The sequence below is a fragment of the Ranitomeya imitator genome, chromosome 3 (assembly GCF_032444005.1).
Source record: "Ranitomeya imitator isolate aRanImi1 chromosome 3, aRanImi1.pri, whole genome shotgun sequence".
Taxonomy (NCBI): Eukaryota; Metazoa; Chordata; class Amphibia; order Anura; family Dendrobatidae; genus Ranitomeya; species Ranitomeya imitator.
The window spans coordinates 278,262,074-278,285,917 of record NC_091284.1 but is presented as its reverse complement, the minus strand read 5'-3'; the positions used below and the strand labels follow the sequence as shown (position 1 = coordinate 278,285,917).

The 23,844-nt window shown below is 40.3% G+C and overlaps 1 protein-coding gene across 2 annotated transcripts in view; it reads left to right on the top strand.

The window, feature by feature from the left end:
• The first annotated feature begins 7,344 nt into the window (after positions 1–7,344).
• Positions 7,345–23,844, top strand: part of TMEM167B (transmembrane protein 167B) — a 55,198-nt gene continuing 38,698 nt past the window's right edge. The window contains exon 1 of one of the 2 annotated variants that reach the window (XR_011319225.1): positions 7,345–7,495. The gene's annotated coding sequence lies outside the window, so the exon portion shown is untranslated. The remainder of the gene's footprint in view (positions 7,496–23,844) is intronic. The other variant, XM_069756494.1, reaches the window with a different exon arrangement.

The following is a 23,844-nucleotide window of genomic DNA, read 5'->3' as shown; positions in this document are numbered from 1 at the left end:
CCTGAATACGCCAATACCCCATATGTGGGGGTAAACCACTGTTAGGGCGCACCGCAGAACTTAGAAGTGAAGGAGCGCCGTTTGACTTTTTCAATGCAGAATTGGCTGGAATTGAGATCGGACACCATGTCACATTTAGAGAGCCCCTGATGTACCTAAACAGTGGAAACTCCCCACAAGTGACACCATTTTGGAAACTAGACCCCTTAAGGAACTTATCTAGATGTGTGGTGAGCACTTTGAACCCCCAAGTGCTTCACAGAAGTTTATAACGTACAGCCGTGAAAATAAAAAATCGCTTTTGTTTACACAAAAATGATCTTTTCGCCCACAAATTCTTATTTTCACAAGGGTAACAGGAGAAATTAGACCACAAAAGTTGTTGTGCAATTTCTCCTGAGTACGCTGATACCCAATATGTGGGGGTAAACAACTGTTAGGGCGCACCGCAGAGCTTGGAAGAGAAGGAGTGCCGTTTTACTTTTTCAATGTAGAATTGGCTGGAATTGAGATTGGACGCCATGTCGCGTTTGGAGAGCCCCTGATGTGCCTAAACAGTGGAAACCCCCCACAAGTGACACCATTTTGGAAACTAGACCCCTTAAGGAACTTATCTAGATGTGTGGTGAGCACTTTGAACCCCCATGTGCTTCACAGAAGTTTATAACGTAGAGCCGTGAAAAAAAAAAATTGCATTTTTTCTACAAAAATGATCTTTTTGCCCACAAATTTTTATTTTCACAAGGGTAACAGGAGAAATTAGACCACTAAAGTTGTTGTGCAATTTCTCCTGAGTACGTCGATACCCAATATGTTGGGGTAAACCACTGTTTGGGCGCACCGCAGAGCTTGGAAGTGAAGGAGCGCCGTTTTACTTTTTCAATGTAGAATTGGCTGGAATTGAGATCGGACGCCATGTCGCGTTTGGAGAGCCCCTGATGTGCCTAAACAGTAGAAATCCCCCACAAGTGACCCCATTTTGGAAACTAGACCCCCCATGGAACTTATCTAGATGTGTGGTGAGAACCTTGAATGCCCAAGTGCTTCACAGAAGTTTATAATGCAGAGCCGTGAAAATAAAAAATATTTTTTTTTTCACAAAAAAGATTTTTTAGCCACCAAATTTTTATTTTCACAAGGGTAACAAGAGAAATTGGACCCCAAAAGTTGTTGTCCAATTTGTCCTGAGTATGCTGGTACCCCATATGTGGGGGTAAACCACTGTTTGGGCGCACAGCAGAGCTCGGAAGGAAGGAGCGCCGTTTTGGAATGCAGACTTTGATAGAATGGTCTGCGGGTATTATGTTGCGTTTGCAGAGCCCCTGATGTACCTAACCAGTAGAAACCCTCCACAAGTGACCCCATTTTGGAAACTAGACCCCCCAAGGAACTTATCTAGATATGTGGTGAGAACTTTGAATGCCCAAGTGCTTCACAGAAGTTTAGAATGCAGAGTCGTGAAAATAAAAAAAAATTTTTTTTACCACAAAAAAGATATTGTAGCCCCCAAGTTTTTATTTTCACAAGGGTAACAGGAGAAATTGGACTGTAATAGTTGTTGTCCAATTTATCCCGAGTACGCTGATGCGCCATATGTGGGGGTAAACCACTGTTTGGGCGCACGGCAGAGCTCGGAAGGGAAGGAGCGCCTTTTTGGAATGCAGACTTTGATAGAATGGTCTGTGGGCATTATGTTGCGATTGCAGAGCCCCTGATGTACCTAAACTGTAGTAACCCCCCAAAAGTGACCCCATTTTGGAAACTAGACCCCCCAAGGAACTTATCTAGATGTGTGGTGAGAACTTTGAATGCCCCAATGCTTCACAGAAGTTTAGAATGCAGAGTCGTGAAAATAAAAAATATTTTTTTTTTCACAAAAAAGATTTTGTAGCCCCCAAGTTTTTATTTTCACAAGGGTAACAAGAGAAATTGGACCCCAGAAGTTGTTGTCCAATTTATCCCGAGTACGCTGATGCCCCATATGTGGGGGTAACCCACTGTTTGGGCGCACGGCAGAGCTCAGAAGAGAGGGAGCACCATTTGACTTTTTGAGCGCAAAATTGGCTGTCGTGTTTGGAGACCCCCTGATGTACCTAAACAGTGGAAACCCCCCAATTCTAGCTCCAACCCTAACCCCAACACACCCCTAACCCTAATCCCAACCTCATCCATAATCCTAATCACTAACCCTAACCATAATCACAACCCTTACCCCAAAACAACCCTAATGTCAACCCTAACCATAACCCTAATCAAAACCCTAAATCCAACACACCCCTAATCCTAATCTCAACCCTAACCTCAAACCTAACCCTAATCCCAATACACCCCTAATCACAACCCTAACCTTAACCCTAATCCCAAACCTAACCCTAATCCCAAGCGTAACCCTAATGCCAACCCTAACCCTAAAACCAACCCTAATCCAAACCCTAACCCTAATCCCAGCTCTAACCCTAACTTTAGCCCCAACCCTAGCCCTAACTTTAGCCCCAACCCTAACCCTAGCCCTAGGGCTACTTTCACATTTGCGTCGTTTGGCATTCCGTCGCAATCCGTCGTTTTGGACAAGAAACGGATCCTGCAAATGTGCCCGCAGGATGCGTTTTTTGCCCATAGACTTGTATTGCCGACGGATCGTGACGGATGGCCACACGTCGCGTCCGTCGTGCACTGGATCAGTTGTGTTTTGGCGGAGCGTCGGCACAAAAAAAGTTCAATGAAACGTTTTTTGTACGTCGCATCCGCCATTTCTGACCGCGCATGCGTGGCCGTAACTCCGCCCCCTCCTCCCCAGGACATAGATTGGGCAGCGGATGTGTTGAAAAACTACAGCTGCTGCCCACGTTGTGCACAATTTTCACAACGTGCGTCGGTATGTCGGGCCGACGCATTGCGACGGCCCCGTACCGACGTAAGTGTGAAAGAAGCCTAACCCTAAGTTTAGCCCCAACCCTAACCCTAAATTTAGCCCCAACCCTAACCCTAAATTTAGCCCCAACCCCAACCCTAAATTTAGCCCCAACCCTAGCCCTAACCTAACCCTACCCCTACCCCTAACCCTACCCCTAACCCTAACCTAACCCTACCCCTAACCCTACCCCTAACCTAACCCTAACCTAACCCTACCCCTAACCCTAACCTAACCCTACCCCTAACCCTACCCCTAACCCTACCCCTAACCTAACCCTAACCCTACCCCTAACCCTAACCCTACCCCTAACCCTACCCCTAACCCTACCCCTACCCCTACTACCCCTAACCCTACCCCTAACCCTACCCCTACCCCTAACCCTAATTTTAGCCCCAACTGCTGTTCTCCTGCCGGCCGGCAGATGGAGACAGATGGCGGGCGCACTGGGCATGCGTCCGCCATGTTCTGCTGCCGGCGCCCAGGAGGAGCAGCAAGAGGATCCAGGGACCTAGGTGAGTATGCTAGGGTCCCCGAATCCCCCTATTTCTCTGTCCTCTGATGTGCGATCACATCAGAGGACAGAGAATTACACTTTACTTTTTTTTTCTTTTTTTTTTTTTTTTTTGCGGTCGCCGGTAAACAGTTAATTACCGGCGATCGCAAAACAGGGGTCGGTAATACCGACCCCGATCGTGCTCTTTGGGGTCTCGGCTACCCCCGGCAGCCGAGACCCCAAAGATTCTCCCGGTGCCGGCCGGCGGGCGCACTGCGCATGCGCCCGCCATTTTGAAGATGGCGGCGCCCACCGGGAGACACGAGGAGCATCGGGGGAGCTAGGTGAGTATTGGGGGGCCACCTGGGACCCCTTTTCTCTGTCCTCCGATGTGCGATCACATCGGAGGACAGAGAAATTAAAAAGAGATCGTTTTTTTTTTTTTTGCGATCGCCGGTAAACGGTTAATTACCGGCGATCGCAAATGCGGGGTGGGTTAAAAAACCCCCGAATCATGTTCTCTGGGGTCTCGGCTACCCTCGGCAGCCGAGACCCCGGAGAAAATCGGCCTCTGGGGGGCGCTATGGACTTTTTCCACAGCGCCGTTAATTAACGGTGCTGTGGTTTAAGTACCCTTAGCGGCCGCCGTTAAAAGGCGTATCGGCGGTCGCTAAGGGGTTAATCACAGCTTTCATGCGTCTTGGCATGCTTTCCATCAGTCTTTCACACTGCTTTTGGGTGACCTTATGCCACTCCTGGTACAAAAATTTAAGTAGTTTTTCTTTGTTTGATGGCTTGTAACTATCCATCTTCATCTTGATTAGATTCCAGAGGTTTTCAATGGGGTTCAGGTCTGGAGATTGGGCTGGCCATGACAGGGATTTGATGTGGCGGTCCTTCATCCAGACCTTGATTGACCTAGCTGTGTGGCATTGCGCATGGTCCTGCTGGAAAAAAACAGTCCTCAGAGTTGGGGAACATTGCCTGAGCAGAAAACTGTTTTTCCAGGATAATAACCTTGTACGCGGCTTGATTCATACATCCTTCGCAAAGATTAACCTGCCCAATTCCAGCCTTGCTGCGCTCCCATGGGAAAATGCCAGTGATGAGGTCACCGAAGTTCAAGCTCAGTGTCTTTACAGCAGATCACCGTGAAAAATTATCACCGTGATCTGCTGTGAAGATACGGTGCTTGTACTGCGGTGACCTCATCACTGGGATTTTCCCATGGTCCAGAGGTCACTGCAGTTCAGCACGGTTGGGAGCGCAGCCTCAGTGACGTCACTGAAGATGCACTCCCAGCAGCTCATTCACCAGTGGTTTTCAGCTAGGACGGTCACATCTTGGCACCGTCTTGGTTGAAAACTAACTATCCCCCAGACATGCATTACAGCATGGGACACACCACGACGGACAGGTATGGTATATTGTTGCTTTTTTATTTTACTTTTATTACCGGAGATTGAGGGCTTCGCTGGAATTAGGTGACATCTTAAGTATAGTTTAATTAAGAATATTAAAGGAGTCTGTGTCTTTCTTTCAATTAAAGGACTTTTTTTTGGGTATCTGCTTTCTTACAATGTAACTATGGGGTTAGTAATGGGGGTGTCTTATTGACGCCTCTCCATTACTAACCTCGAGGATTGATGTCTCCTGATGGTGACATCAACCCCCCAACTATTACCCCATTTGCCACCGCTACAGGGCAAGTGAGAAGAGTGAAGCTAGGTGCCAGAATTGGCGCATCTTAGAGATGCCTCTTTTCTGGGGTGGCTAAGAGCTGATGTTTATAGCCGGGGGGGGGGGGGGGGGTGCAAGATCCATGGCCCCTTCCTAGGCTATTAATATCAGGCCACAGCTGTCTGTATAGCCTTTGCTGGTTATTAATTATGGGGTGTCCCCTCATTATTTTATTTGAGGGTCCCAAATTTTAATAGCCAGTAAAGGCTAAGTATACAGTTGAGAGTTGACATTAATAGCCTGGGAAGCTCCATGGGTTTTACCCCCTTCCCAGGCTATAAACATCTGCCCCAGTCATCGACTTTCCTTCTGCTGGTTATGAAAATTGCGCAGGAGCTTACGACATTTTTTACAAAAAATAATCTTTTATTAATTCAATACATGTACAGTAATTTGCACACACTGTACTCATTGTATTTGTCACTGACATCTATATACCTATTCTATATGTACCATATTTTCTGGACAATAAAATGCACCGGACCATAAGATGCACCCCAAATTGGGGTGGAAAGTAGCAGAAAAAAAGATTTTTATAAGATGGGGGTCCGTCTTATTTTCCGAAATTAAGGTATCTTACCTGAGAGCCGGCTGTGGTACAGCGGGGTCACAGAAGGCAGGGTCCCTTCTTCAGGAAGCCGACGGCAGCAGAAGTGGGGCAATGCTGCAGTGCTGGTGTGTGATGCTGTGGGTCCGGTGTTGGTGGTGAGGCAGAGTTGGAGCAGGGTCCCATCTTAAGGATACCGGCAGTGGCAGAAGTGGGGCAATGCTGCAGTGCTGGGGAGCGATGCTGCGGGTCCGGTGTTGGTGGTGAGGCAGAGCTGGAGCAGGGTCCCATCCTCAGGATGCCCGCAGTGGCAGAAGTGGGGCAATGCTGCGGATCATGGAGCAGGGTCCCTTCTTCAGGATGCCAGCGGCAGAAATGTGGCGACGCTGCGGCCCAATGTCCATGGTGAACAGAGCCGAGTGCATCACCGGTTTCCCTGCGGCTATCTTCCTGAAACCGTGGAGGCTTCAGGAAAATGGCGCATGTGCAGATTGAGATCTAGGCGGCCATTTTTCTGAAGCAGAGTGCCGCTGAGATTTCAATCTGCACACATGCGGCCCACGGCTTCAGGAAGATGGCCGCAAGGAAACCGGTGATATACTCTGTTCATCGCGGACACCGGGACGTGGCGCCAACACAATTTTGCCACCAGCATCCTGAAGAAGGGACCTTGCTCAGGTGCACTCTGCACTGCCCACCAGCGCAGCATCGCCACACCTCTGCCCACAACCCCCTGGTAAGCGTGCGTTCGCACTATAAGACGCATCCCCCATTTTCCTCCCAAATTTTTTTTGGGAAAGGGAACGTCTTATACTCTAAAAAATACAGTATTTACTGTATGTAATCCATCTCTTCTATCCTATCGGCTCCTACTGTGATCGTGAACCGAGCTGGAAAAAAAAGCAGATGAAGACAATGATAGATTAGCATTGGTCTGAATTCAATCCGATTTTTTATCGGACTGCATTCATCCGATTGTATCACAAGTGGGAATGAGCTGAGGATTCTGGCTCCCTCACTACCCTTAGGATATGTGCACATGTTGCAGATTAGGCTTAGGAATTTCTGGTGCAGATTCTGCCTCTCCTGGCAGAAAACGCACCTGCAGATTTGTTGCATTTTTTGTGCAGTTCTGCAGCGTTTTTTGTGCGTTTTTGCTGCGTTTTTTTTTTGTGTGGATTTGCTGCGTTTTTTACCCCTGTGGATTTCTATAATGGAATGGGTACAAATCCACAATGTGTGCACATACCCTTACATTTTCCTCACGTTTAGGCTGTCGTCACATTATCAGTATTTGGTCAGTATTTTACATCAGTATTTGTAAGCCAAAACCAGGAGTGGAACAAATAGTGGAAAAGTATAATAGAAACATTTGCACCACTTCTGCATTTATCACCCACTCCTGGTTTTGGCTTACAAATACTGAGGTAAAATACTGACCAAATCCTGCTAGTGTGACGGCAGCCTCATTGGTACAATGGTGAGCAGCCAATTCTAAAGAGAAACACCTGGGGCGGATCAGAGGAAACACCGGATTCCTAATTAGTAGTCGGGAAAAGAGCATCAATGCAATACTGAAAACCAACACTAGGGGCGTAAGGCTGCTCAGACCAAACACACAGCCACTGACTCCAGTGACAACAGCAGCGAGAACGCAAACTGAAAAAGCTCTTTGAACACTCGAGCCTTCCGTTGCCGACAGTCCTCTCACGTGACCTTTGCTGCCGTGTCTCCTGACGTCATTAGTATGTGTTATTGTGGCGGAGGGGCAGGAAGAGGACTCTGTACACAATGACGAACGGTAAACGAGTGGCTGGGATGTAACTGTATGGGGTGAGGAGTCCTCGGTGATCACAGCGGTGCTTGTCATGATAGGCGGCCGTGCAGACGGAGCACATCCTTATACTAGTGCGGACGCGGTATTACTGTATGAGGGATTGGCCACGTGATCAGGGAGGAAATCCACGGAGTCTTCATTACCGGAGACCGTGCAGAGAAAAAGTATACAGACCACTATATATAATACCATGTACACATATAATGGAGGTATAGAGCGGTATATATAACACCATGTGTACACATATAATGGAGGTATAGAGCGCTATATATAACACCATGTACACATATATAATGGAGGTATAGAGCGCTATATATAACACCATGTACACATATATAATGGAGGTATAGAGCGCTATATATAACACTATGTACACATATATATTGGAGGTATAGAGCGCTATATATAACACCATGTACACACATATAATGGAGGTATAGAGCGCTATATATAATACCATGTACACATATATAATGGAGGTATAGAGCGCTATATATAACACCATGTACACATATATAATGGAGGTATAGAGCGCTATATATAACACCATGTACACATATATAATGGAGGTATAGAGCGCTATATATAACACCATGTACACACATATAATGGAGGTATAGAGCGCTATATATAATACCATGTACACATATATAATGGAGGTATAGAGCGCTATATATAACACCATGTACACATATATAATGGAGGTATAGAGCGCTATATATAACATTATGTACACATATATAATGGAGGTATAGAGCGCTATATATAACACCATGTACACGTATATAATGGAGGTATAGAGCGCTATATATAACACCATGTACACGTATATAATGGAGGTATAGAGCGCTATATATAACACCATGTACACATATATAATGGAGGTATAGAGCGCTATATATAACACCATGTACACATATATAATGGAGGTATAGAGCGCTATATATAACACCATGTACACATATATAATGGAGGTATAGAGCGCTATATATAACACCATGTACACACATATAATGGAGGTATAGAGCGCTATATATAATACCATGTACACATATATAATGGAGGTATAGAGCGCTATATATAACACCATGTACACATATATAATGGAGGTATAGAGCGCTATATATAACATTATGTACACATATATAATGGAGGTATAGAGCGCTATATATAACACCATGTACACGTATATAATGGAGGTATAGAGCGCTATATATAACACCATGTACACGTATATAATGGAGGTATAGAGCGCTATATATAACACCATGTACACATATATAATGGAGGTATAGAGCGCTATATATAACACCATGTACACATATATAATGGAGGTATAGAGCGCTATATATAACACCATGTACACACATATAATGGAGGTATAGAGCGCTATATATAATACCATGTACACATATATAATGGAGGTATAGAGCGCTATATATAACACCATGTACACGTATATAATGGAGGTATAGAGCGCTATATATAACATTATGTACACATATATAATGGAGGTATAGAGCGCTATATATATAACACTGTACCCATATATAATGGAGGTATAGAGCGCTATATATAATACCATGTACACATATATAATGGAGGTATAGAGCGCTATATATAACACCATGTACACATATATAATGGAGGTATAGAGCGCTATATATAACATTATGTACACACATATAATGGAGGTATAGAGCGCTATATATAACACCATGTACACATATATAATGGAGGTATAGAGCGCTATATATAACACCATGTACACACATATAATGGAGGTATAGAGCGCTATATATAATACCATGTACACATATATAATGGAGGTATAGAGCGCTATATATAACACCATGTACACATATATAATGGAGGTATAGAGCGCTATATATAACATTATGTACACATATATAATGGAGGTATAGAGCGCTATATATAACACTGTACCCATATATAATGGAGGTAGAGAGCGCTATATATAACATTATGTATACATATATAATGGAGGTATAGAGCGCTATATATAACACTGTACCCATATATAATGGAGGTAGAGAGCGCTATATACAACACTGTACCCATATATAATGGAGGTATAGAGCGCTATATATAACACTGTACCCATATATAATGGCGGTATAGAGTGCTATATATAACACCATGTACACGTATATAATGGAGGTATAGAGCGCTATATATAACACCATGTACACACATATAATGGAGGTATAGAGCGCTATATATAATACCATGTACACATATAATGGAGGTATAGAGCGCTATATATAACACCATGTACACATATATAATGGAGGTATAGAGCGCTATATATAACACCATGTACACATATATAATGGAGGTATAGAGCGCTATATATAACACCATGTACACACATATAATGGAGGTATAGAGCGCTATATATAACACCATGTACACATATATAATGGAGGTATAGAGTGCTATATATAACACCATGTACACATATATAATGGAGGTATAGAGCGCTATATATAACACCATGTACACATATATAATGGAGGTATAGAGCGCTATATATAACATTATGTACACATATATAATGGAGGTATAGAGCGCTATATATAACACTGTACCCATATATAATGGAGGTATAGAGCGCTATATACAACACTGTACCCATATATAATGGAGGTATAGAGCGCTATATATAACACTGTACCCATATATAATGGCGGTATAGAGTGCTATATATAACACCATGTACACGTATATAATGGAGGTATAGAGCGCTATATATAACACCATGTACACGTATATAATGGAGGTATAGAGCGCTATATATAACACTGTACCCATATATAATGGAGGTATAGAGCGCTATATATAACACTGTACCCATATATAATGGCGGTATAGAGTGCTATATATAACACCATGTACACGTATATAATGGAGGTATAGAGCGCTATATATAACATTATGTACACATATATAATGGAGGTATAGAGCGCTATATATATAACACTGTACCCATATATAATGGAGGTATAGAGCGCTATGTATAACACTGTACCCATATATAATGGAGGTATAGAGTGCTATATATAACACCATGTACCCATATATAATGGAGGTATAGAGCGCTATATATAACATTATGTACACATATATAATGGAGGTATAGAGCGCTATATATAACACCATGTACACATATATAATGGAGGTATAGCGCGCTATATATAACACCATGTACACATATATAATGGAGGTATAGAGCGCTATATATAAAACCATGTACACATATATAATGGAGGTATAGAGCGCTATATATAACACCATGTACACATATATAATGGAGGTATAGAGCGCTATATATAACACTATGTGCACATATATAATGGAGGTATAGAGCGCTATATATAACACCATGTACACGTATATAATGGAGGTATAGAGCGCTATATATAACACCATGTACACATATATAATGGAGGTATAGAGCGCTATATATAACACCATGTACACATATAATGGCGGTATAGAGCGCTATATATTACACCATGTACACGTATATAATGGAGGTATAGAGCGCTATATATAGCATGTACACATATATAATGGAGGAATAGAGCGCTATATATAACATGTACACATATAATGGCGGTATAGAGCGCTATATATAACACCATGTACACATATAATGGCGGTATAGAGCGCTATATATAACACCATGTACCCATATATAATGGAGGTATAGAGCGCTATATATAACACCATGTACACATATAATGGCGGTATAGAGCGCTATATATAACACCATGTACACGTATATAATGGAGGTATAGAGCGCTATATATAGCATGTACACATATATAATGGAGGTATAGAGCGCTATATATAACACCATGTACACATATAATGGCGGTATAGAGCGCTATATATAACACCATGTACTCATATAATGGCGGTATAGAGCGCTATATATAACACTATGTACACATATATAATGGAGGTATAGAGCGCTATATATAACACCATGTACACGTATATAATGGAGGTATAGAGCGCTATATATAGCATGTACACATATATAATGGAGGTATAGAGCGCTATATATAACACCATGTACACGTATACAATGGAGGTATAGAGCGCTATATATAGCATGTACACATATATAATGGAGGTATAGAGCGCTATATATAACACCATGTACACGTATACAATGGAGGTATAGAGCGCTATATATAGCATGTACACATATAATGGAGGTATAGAGCGCTATATATAACACCATGTACACATATAATGGCGGTATAGAGCGCTATATATAACACCATGTACACGTATATAATGGAGGTATAGAGCGCTATATATAGCATGTACACATATAATGGAGGTATAGATCGCTATATATAACACCATGTACACATATATAATGGAGGTATAGAGCACTATATATAACATCATGTACACATATATAATGGAGGTATAGAGCGCTATATATAACACCATGTACACACATATAATGGAGGTATAGAGCGCTATATATAACACCATGTAAACACATATAATGGAGGTATAGAGCGCTATATATAACACCATGTATACGTATATAATAGAGGTATAGAGCGCTATATATAACACCATGTACACGTATATAATGGAGGTATAGAGCGCTATATATAACACTATGTACATATAGATAATTGAGGTATAGAGCGCTATATATAACACCGTGTACACATATATAATGGAGGTATAGAGCGCTATATATAACACTATGTACACACATAATGGAGGTATAGAGCGCTATATATAACACCATGTACACATATATAATGGAGGTATAGAGCGCTATATATAACACTATGTACACATATATAATGGTGGTATAGAGCGCTATATATAACACCATGTACACACATATAATGGAGGTATGGAGCGCTATATATAACACCATGTACACACACATAATGGAGGTATAGAGCGCTATATATAACACTATGTACACACATAATGGAGGTATAGAGCGCTATATATAACACTGTACACATATAATGGAGGTATAGAGCGCTATATATAACACTATGTACACATATAATGGAGGTATAGAGCGCTATATATAACACTATGTACACACATAATGGAGGTATAGAGCGCTATATATAACACCATGTACACGTATATAATGGAGGTATAGAGCGGTATATATAACACTATGTACACACATATAATGGAGGTATAGAGCTCTATATATATAACACTATGTACACACATAATGGAGGTATAGAGCGCTATATATAACACCATGTACACATATATAATGGAGGTACAGAGCGCTATATATAACACTATGTACACATATATAATAGCGGTATAGAGCGCTATATATAACACCATGTACACACATATAATGGAGGTATAGAGCGCTATATATAACACCATGTACACATATATAATGGAGGTATAGAGCGCTATATATAACACCATGTACACATATATAATGGAGGTATAGAGTGCTATATATAACACCATGTACACGTATATAATGGAGGTATAGAGCGCTATATATAACACCATGTACACGTATATAATGGAGGTATAGAGCGCTATATATAATACCATGTACACATATATAATGGAGGTATAGAGCGCTATATATAACACCATGTACACATATATAATGGAGGTATAGAGTGCTATATATAACACCATGTACACGTATATAATGGAGGTATAGAGCGCTATATATAACACCATGTACACATATATAATGGAGGTATAGAGCGCTATATATAATACCATGTACACATATATAATGGAGGTATAGAGCGCTATATATAACACCATGTACACATATATAATGGAGGTATAGAGCGCTATATATAACACCATGTACACATATATAATGGAGGTATAGAGCGCTATATATAACACCATGTACACATATATAATGGAGGTATAGAGCGCTATATATAACACCATGTACACATATATAATGGAGGTATAGAGCGCTATATATAACACTATGTACATATAGATAATGGAGGTATAGAGCGCTATATATAACACCATGTACACATATAATGGAGGTATAGAGCGCTATATATAACACCATGTACATATAGATAATGGAGGTGTAGAGCGCTATATATAACACTATGTACACATATATAATGGAGGTATAGAGCGCTATATATAACACCATGTACACACATATAATGGAGGTATAGAGCGCTATATATAACACCATGTACATATAGATAATGGAGGTATAGAGCGCTACATATAAAACTATGTACACATATAATGGAGGTATAGAGCGCTATATATAACACTATGTACACCTATATAATGGAGATATAGAGCGCTATATATAACACTATGTACACACATAATGGAGGTATAGAGCGCTATATATAACACCATGTACACATATATAATGGAGGTATAGAGCGCTATATATAACACCATGTACACATATATAATGGAGGTATAGAGCACTATATATAACACCATGTACACATATATAATGGAGGTTTAGAGCTCTATATATAACACCATGTACACACATATAATGGAGGTATAGAGCGCTATATATAACACCATGTACCCACATATAATGGAGGTATAGAGCGCTATATATAACACCATGTACACACACATAATGGAGGTATAGAGCGCTATATATAACACCATGTACACGTATATAATGGAGGTATAGAGCGCTATATATAACACCATGTACACATATATAATTGAGGTATAGAGCGCTATATATAACACTATGTACATATAGATAATGGAGGTATAGAGCGCTATATATAACACCATGTACACATATATAATGGAGGTATAGAGCGCTATATATAACACTATGTACACACATAATGGAGGTATAGAGCGCTATATATAACACTATGTACACATATACTGGAGGTATTGAGCGCTATATATAACACTATGTACATATAGATAATGGAGGTATAGAGCGCTTTATATAACACCATGTACACATATATAATGGAGGTATAGAGCGCTATATATAACACTATGTACACACATAATGGAGGTATAGAGCACTATATATAACACTATGTACACATATAATGGAGGTATAGAGCGCTATATATAACACTATGTACATATAGATAATGGAGGTATAGAGCGCTATATATAACACCATGTACACGTATATAATGGAGGTATAGAGCGCTATATATAACACTATGTACACATATATAATGGAGGTATAGAGCACTATATATAACACTATGTACACACATATAATGGAGGTATAGAGCACTATATATAACACTATGTACACACATAATGGAGGTATAGAGCGCTATATATAACACTATGTACACACATAATGGAGGTATAGAGCGCTATATATAACACTATGTACACATATAATGGAGGTATAGAGCGCTATATATAACACCATGTACACATATATAATGGAGGTATAGAGCGCTATGTATAACACTATGTACACATATATAATGGAGGTATAGAGCGCTATGTATAACACCATGTACACATATATAATGGAGGTATAGAGCGCTATATATAACACTATGTACACACATATAATGGAGGTATAGAGCGCTATATATAACACTATGTACATATAGATAATGGAGGTATAGAGCGCTATATATAACACCATGTACACATATATAATGGAGGTATAGAGCGCTATATATAACACCATGTACACGTATATAATGGAGGTATAGAGCGCTATATATAACACCATGTACACGTATATAATGGAGGTATAGAGCGCTATATATAACACCATGTACACGTATATAATGGAGGTATAGAGCGCTATATATAACACCATGTACACATATATAATGGAGGTATAGAGCGCTATATATAACACCATGTACACGTATATAATGGAGGTATAGAGCGCTATATATAACACCATGTACACATATATAATGGAGGTATAGAGCGCTATATATAACACCATGTACACGTATATAATGGAGGTATAGAGCGCTATATATAACACCATGTACACATATATAATGGAGGTATAGAGCGCTATATATAACACCATGTACCCATATATAATGGAGGTATAGAGCGCTATATATAGCATGTACACATATATAATGGAGGTATAGAGCGCTATATATAACACCATGTACACATATAATGGCGGTATAGAGCGCTATATATAACACCATGTACACGTATATAATGGAGGTATAGAGCGCTATATATAACACTATGTACATATAGATAATGGAGGTATAGAGCGCTATATATAACACCATGTACCCATATATAATGGAGGTATAGAGCGCTATATATAACAACATGTACACATATATAATGGAGGTATAGAGCGCTATATATAACACTATGTACATATAGATAATGGAGGTATAGAGCGCTATATATAACACCATGTACACATATAATGGAGGTATAGAGCGCTATATATAACACCATGTACATATAGATAATGGAGGTGTAGAGCGCTATATATAACACTATGTACACATATATAATGGAGGTATAGAGCGCTATATATAACACCATGTACACACATATAATGGAGGTATAGAGCGCTATATATAACACCATGTACATATAGATAATGGAGGTATAGAGCGCTATATATAACACTATGTACACACATAATGGAGGTATAGAGCACTATATATAACACTATGTACACATATAATGGAGGTATAGAGCGCTATATATAACACTATGTACATATAGATAATGGAGGTATAGAGCGCTATATATAACACCATGTACACATATATAATGGAGGTATAGAGCGCTATATATAACACCATGTACACATATATAATGGAGGTATAGAGCGCTATATATAACACTATGTACACATATATAATGGAGGTATAGAGCGCTATATATAACACCATGTACACATATATAATGGTGGTATAGAGCACTATATATAACACCATGTACACACATATAATGGAGGTACAGAGCGCTATATATAACACCATGTACACACATATAATGGAGGTACAGAGCGCTATATTTAACACCATGTACACACATATAATGGAGGTATAGAGCGCTATATATAACACCATGTGCACACATATAATGGAGGTATAGAGCGCTATATATAACACCATGTACACATATATAATGGAGGTATAGAGCGCTATATATAATACCATGTACACATATATAATGGAGGTATAGAGCGCTATATATAACACCATGTACACATATATAATGGAGGTATAGAGCGCTATATATAACACCATGTACACATATATAATGGAGGTATAGAGCGCTATATATAAGACCATGTACACATATAATGGAGGTATAGAGTGCTATATATAACACCATGTACACATATATAATGGAGGTATAGAGCGCTATATATAACACCATGTATACATATATAATGGAGGTATAGAGCGCTATATATAACATTATGTACACACATATAATGGAGGTATAGAGCGCTATATATAACACTATGTACACATAATGGAGGTATAGAGCGCTATATATAACACTGTACACATATATAATGGAGGTATAGAGCGCTATATATAGCACCATGTACACACATATAATGGAGGTATAGAGCGCTATATATAACACCATGTACACATATATAATGGAGGTATATAGCGCTATATATAACACTATGTACACATAATGGAGGTATAGAGCGCTATATATAACACTGTACACATATATAATGGAGGTATAGAGCGCTATATATAACACTATGTACACATAATGGAGGTATAGAGCGCTATATATAACACTGTACACATATATAATGGAGGTATAGAGCGCTATATATAACACTATGTACACATATATAATGGAGGTATAGAGCGCTATATATAACACCATGTACACATATACAATGGAGGTATAGAGCGCTATATATAACATGTACACATATATAATGGAGGTATAGCGCGCTATATATATAACACTATGTATACATATATAATGGAGGTATAGAGCGCTATATATAACACCATGTACACATATATAATGGAGGTATAGAGCGCTATATATAAAACCATGTACACATATATAATGGAGGTATAGAGTGCTATATATAACACCATGTACACATATATAATGGAGGTATAGAGCGCTATATATAACACCATGTACACATATAATGGAGGTATAGAGCGCTATATATAACACCATGTACCCATATATAATGGAGGTATAGAGCGCTATATATAACACCATGTACACATACAGTAATGGCCAAAAGTATTGACACCCCTGCAATTCTGTCAGATAATACTCAGTTTTTTTCTGAAAATGATTGCAATCACAAATTCTTTGGTATTATCTTCATTTAATTTGTCTTAAATGAAAAAGCACAAAAGAGAATGAAGCAAAAAGCAAAACACTGATTATAATAATAATAATAATAATAATAATCTTTATTTTTATATAGCGCTAACATATTCAGCAGCGCTTTACAGTTTGCACACATTATCATCACTGTCCCCGATGGGGCTCACAATTATTTCACACAAAACTCCAAAAATGGGCCTGACAAAAGTATTGGCACCCTCAGCCTAATACTCGGTTGCACAACCTTTAGCCAAAATAACTGCGACCAACCGCTTCCGGTAACCATCAGTGAGTTTCTTACAATGCTCTGCTGAAATTTTAGACCATTCTTCTTTGGCAAACTGCTCCAGGTCCCTGATATTTGAAGGGTGCCTTCTCCACACTGCCATTTTTAGATCTCTCCACAGGTGTTCTATGGGATTCAGGTCTAGACTCATTGCTGGCCACCTTAGAAGTCTCCAGTGCTTTCTCTCAAACCATTTTCTAGTGCTTTTTGAAGTGTGTTTTGGGTCATTGTCCTGCTGGAAGACCCATGACCTCTGAGGGAGACCCAGCTTTCTCACACTGGGCCCTACATTATGCTGCAAAATTTGTTGGTAGTCTTCAGACTTCATAATGCCATGCACACGGTCAAGCAGTCCAGTGCCAGAGGCAGCAAAGCAACCCCAAAACATCAGGGAACCTCCGCCATTTTTGACTGTAGGGACCGTGTTCTTTTCTTTGAATGCCTCTTTTTTTCTCCTGTAAACTCTGTGTTGATGCTTTTGCACAAAAAGCTCTACTTTTGTCTCATCTGACCAGAGAACATTCTTCCAAAACGTTTTAGGCTTTTTCAGGTAAGATTTGGCAAACTCCAGCCTGGCTTTTTTATGTCTCGGGGTAAGAAGTGGGGTCTTCCGGGGTCTCCTACCATACAGTCCCTTTTCATTCAGACGCTGACGGATAGTACGGGTTGACACTGTTGTACCCTCGGACTGCAGGGCAGCTTGAACTTGTTTGGATGTTAGTCGAGGTTCTTTATCCAACATCCGCACAATCTTGCGCTGAAATCTCTTGTCAATTTTTCTTTTCCGTCCACATCTAGGGAGATTAGCCACAGTGCCATGGGCGTTAAACTTCTTGATGACACTGCGCACGGTAGACACAGGAACATTCAGGTCTCTGGAGATGGACTTGTAGCCTTGAGATTGCTCATGCTTCCTCATAATATGGTTCCTCAAGTCCTCAGACAGTTCTTTGGTCTTCTTTCTTTTCTCCATGCTCAATGTGGTACACACAAGGACACAGGACAGAGGTTGAGTCAACTTTAATCCATGTCAACTGGCTGCAAGTGTGATTTAGTTATTGCCAACACCTGTTAGGTGCCAATACCTTTGTCCACCCCCTTTTTATGTTTGGTGTGAAATTATATCCAATTTGGCTTTAGGACAAATCTTTTTGTGTTTTTTTCATTTAAGACAAATTAAATGAAGATAATAACAAGGAATTTGTGTTTGCAATCATTTTCTGGAAGAAACTGAGTATTATCTGACAGAATTGTAGGGGTGTGAATACTTTTGGCCATGACTGTATATAATGGAGGTATAGAGCGCTATATATAACACTATGTACACATATATAATGGAGGTATAGAGAGCTATATATAACACCATATATATATGGTTTAACAATGATAAATGTAAGGTTATACACATGGGAAGAAGGAATCAATATCACCATTACACACTGAATGGGAACCAACTGGGTAAATGACAGGGAGAAGGACTTGGGGATCCTAGTTAATGATAAACTTACCTGGAGCAGCCAGTGCCAGGCAGCAGCTGCCAAGGCAAACAGGATCATGGGGTGCATTAAAAGAGGTCTGGATACACATGATGAGAGCATTATACTGCCTCTGTACAAATCCCTAGTTAGACCGCACATGGAGTACTGTGTCCAGTTTTGGGCACCTGTGCTCAGGAAGGATATAATGGAACTAGAGAGAGTACAAAGGAGGGCAACAAAATTAATAAAGGGGATGGGAGAACTACAATACCCAGATAGATTAGCGAAATTAGGATTATTTAGTCTAGAAAAAAGACGACTAAGGGGCGATCTAATAACCATGTATAAGTATATAAGGGGACAATACAAATATCTCGCTGAGGATCTGTTTATACAAAGGAAGGTGACGGGCACAAGGGGGCATTCTTTGCGTCTGGAGGAGAGAAGGTTTTTCCACCAACATAGAAGAGGATTCTTTACTGTTAGGGCAGTGAGAATCTGGAATTGCTTGCCTGAGGAGGTGGTGATGGCGAACTCAGTCGAGGGGTTCAAGAGAGGCCTGGATGTCTTCCTGGAGCAGAACAATATTGTATCATACAATTATTAGGTTCTGTAGAAGGACGTAGATCTGGGGATTTATTATGATGGAATATAGGCTGAACTGGATGGACAAATGTCTTTTTTCGGCCTTACTAACTATGTTACTATATATATAACACCATGTACACATATATAATGGAGGTTTAGAGCGCTATATATAACAATATGTACACATATAATGGAGGTATAGAGCGCTATATATAAACCGTGTACACCTATATAATGGAGGTATAGAGCGCTATATATAGCATGTACACATATATAATGGAGATATAGGGCGCTATATATAACACCATGTACACATCTATAATGGAGGTATAGAACGCTATATATAACACCATGTACACACATATAATGGAGGAATAGAGCCCTATATATGTATATCTACTATATAATTGTCTAAGGGTCACGTCTGTCTGTCTGTCACAGATATTCATTGGTCGCGGCGTCTGTCTGTCGTGGAAATCCAAGTCGCTGATTGGTCGCGGCAAGACAGCCACGACCAATCAGCGACGGGCACAGTCCGGAAGAAAATGGCCGCTCCTTCCTCCCTGCAGTCAGTGCCCGTCGTCCGCATACTCCCCTCCGGTCAGCGCTCACAGAGGGTTAATGGCAGCGTTGACCGCGGTGTAACGCACTCGGTTAACGCTGCTATTAACCCTGTGTGACCTACTTTTTACTATTCATGCGGCCTATGGACAAAAGTATTGGCACTGTTCGAAAAATCATGTTATGCTTCTCTAATTTGTGTAATTAACAGCACCTGTAACTTACCTGTGGCACCTAACAACAGGTGTTGGCAATAACTAAATCACACTTGCAGCCAGTTGACTTGGATTAAAGTTGACTCAACCTCTGTCCTGTGTCCTTGTGTGTACCACATTGAGCATGGAGAAAAGAAAGAAGACCAAAGAACTGTCTGAGGACTTGAGAAACCAAATTGTGAGGAAGCATGAGTAATCTCAAGGCTACAAGTCCATCTCCAAAGACCTGAATGTTTCTGTGTCTACCGTGCGCAGTGTCATCAAGAAGTTTAAAGCCCATGGCACTGTGGCTAACCTCCCTAGATGTGGAGGGAAAAGAAAAATTGACAAGAGATTTCAACGCAAGATTGAGCGGATGGTGGATAAAGAACCTCGACTAACATCCAAACAAGTTCAAGCTGCCCTGCAGTCCGAGGGTACAACAGTGTCAACCCGTACTATCCGTCGGCATCTGAATGAAAAGGGACTGTATGGTAGGAGACCCCGGAAGACCCCACTTCTTACCCCGAGACATAAAAAAGCCAGGCTGGAGTTTGCCAAAACTTACCTGAAAAAGCCTAAAACGTTTTGGAAGAATGTTCTCTGGTCAGATGAGACAAAAGTAGAGCTTTTTTGGCAAAGGCAACTACATAGAGTTTACAGGAGAAAAAAAGAGGCATTCAAAGAAAAGAACATGGTCCCTACAGTCAAACATGGCGGAGGTTCCCTGATGTTTTGGGGTTGCTTTGCTGCCTCTGGCACTGGACTGCTTGACCGTGTGCATGGCATTATGAAGTCTGAAGACTACCAACAAATTTTACAGCATAATGTAGGGCCCAGTGTGAGAAAGCTGGGTCTCCCTCAGAAGTCATGGGTCTTCCAGCAGGACAATGACCCAAAACACACTTAAAAAGCACTAGAAAATGGTTTGAGAGAAAGCACTGGAAAGACTTCTAAGGTGGCCAGCAATGAGTCCAGACCTGAATCCCATATAACACCTGTGGAGAGATCTAAAAATGGCAGTTAGGAGAAAGCACCCTTCAAATATCAAGGACCTGGAGCAGTTTGCCAAAGAAGAATGGTCTAAAATTCCAGCAGAGCATTGTAAGAAACTCATTGATGGTTACCGAAAGCGGTTGGTCGCAGTTATTTTGGCTAAAAGTTGTGCAACCAAGTATTAGGCTGAGGGTGCCAATACTTTTGTCTGGCCCATTTTTGGAGTTTTGTGTGAAATGATCAATGTTTTGCTTTTTGCTTCATTCTTTTTTGTGTTTTTTCATTTAAGACAAATTAACCCCTTCATGACCCAGCCTATTTTGACCTTAATGACCTGGCCGTTTTTTGCAATTCTGACCAGTGTCCCTTTATGAGGTAATAACTCAGGAACGCTTCAACGAATCTTAGCGGTTCTGAGATTGTTTTTTTTTTTGTGATATATTGGGCTTCATGTTAGTGGTAAATTTAGGTTGATAATTTTTGTGTTTATTTGTGAAAAAAATGGAAATTTGGCTAAAATTTTGAATATTTTGCAATTTTCAAATTTTGAATTTTTATTCTATTAAACGAGAGAGTTATATGCCACAAAATAGTTAATATATAACATTACCCACATGTCTACTTTACATCAGCGCAATTTTGGAAGCAAAATTTTTTTTTGCTAGGAAGTTATAAGGGTTAAAAGTTGACCAGCGATTTCTCATTTTTACAGCAAAATTTACAAAACCATTTTTTTAGGGACCACCTCACATGTGAAGTCAGTTTGAAGGGACTATATGGTTGAAAATACCCAAAAGTGACACCATTCTAAAAACTGCACCCCTCAAGGTGCTCAAAACCACATTCAAGAAGTTTATTAACCCTTCAGGTGCTTCACAGCAGCAGAAGCAACATGGAAGGAAAAAATGAACATTTAACTTTTTAGTCACAAAAATGATCTTTTAGCAACAATTTTTTTTATTTTCCCAAGGGTAAAAAGAGAAACTGGACACCAAAAGTTATTGTACAATTTGTCCTGAGTACGCCGATACCCCATATGTGGGGGGGAACTACTGTTTGGGCGCACGACAGGGCTTGGAAGGGAAGGAGCGCCATTTGACTTTTTCAATGAAAAATTGGCTCCAATCTTTAGCAGACCATGTCGCGTTTGGAGAGCCCCTGTGTGCCTAAACATTGGAGCTCCCCCACAAGTGACCCCATTTTAGAAACTAGACGCCCCAGGGAACTTATCTAGATGCATAGTGAGCACTTTGAACCCCCAGGTGCTTCACAAATTTATCCGTAAAAATGAAAAAGTACTTTTTTTTCACAAAAAAATTCTTTTAGCCTCAATTTGTTAATTTCCACATGGGTAACAGGATAAAATGGATCCTAAAATGTGTTGGGCAATTTCTCCTGAGTACACCGATACCTCATATGTGGTCACAAACCACTGTTTGTGCACACGGCAAGGCTCGGAAGGGAAGGAGCGCCATTTGACTTTTTGAATGAAAAATTAGCTTTAATCTTTAGCTGACACCATGTCGCGTTTGGAGAGCCCCTGTGTTCCTAAACATTTGAGCTCCCCCACATGTGACCCCATTTTGGAAACTAGACCTCCCATGGAACTAACCTAGATGTGCGGTGACCACTTTAAACCCCCAAGTGCTTCACAGAAGTTTATAACGCAGAGCCGTGAAAATAAAAAATCATTTTTCTTTTCTCAAAAATTTATTTTTTAGCCCACAATTTTTTATTTTCACAAGAGTAACAGGAGAAATTGGACAAAAGTTGTTGTCCAGTTTGTCCTGAGTACGCTGATACCCCATATGTGGGGGGAACCACTGTTTGGGCACACGTCGGGGCTCAGAAGGGAAGTAGTGA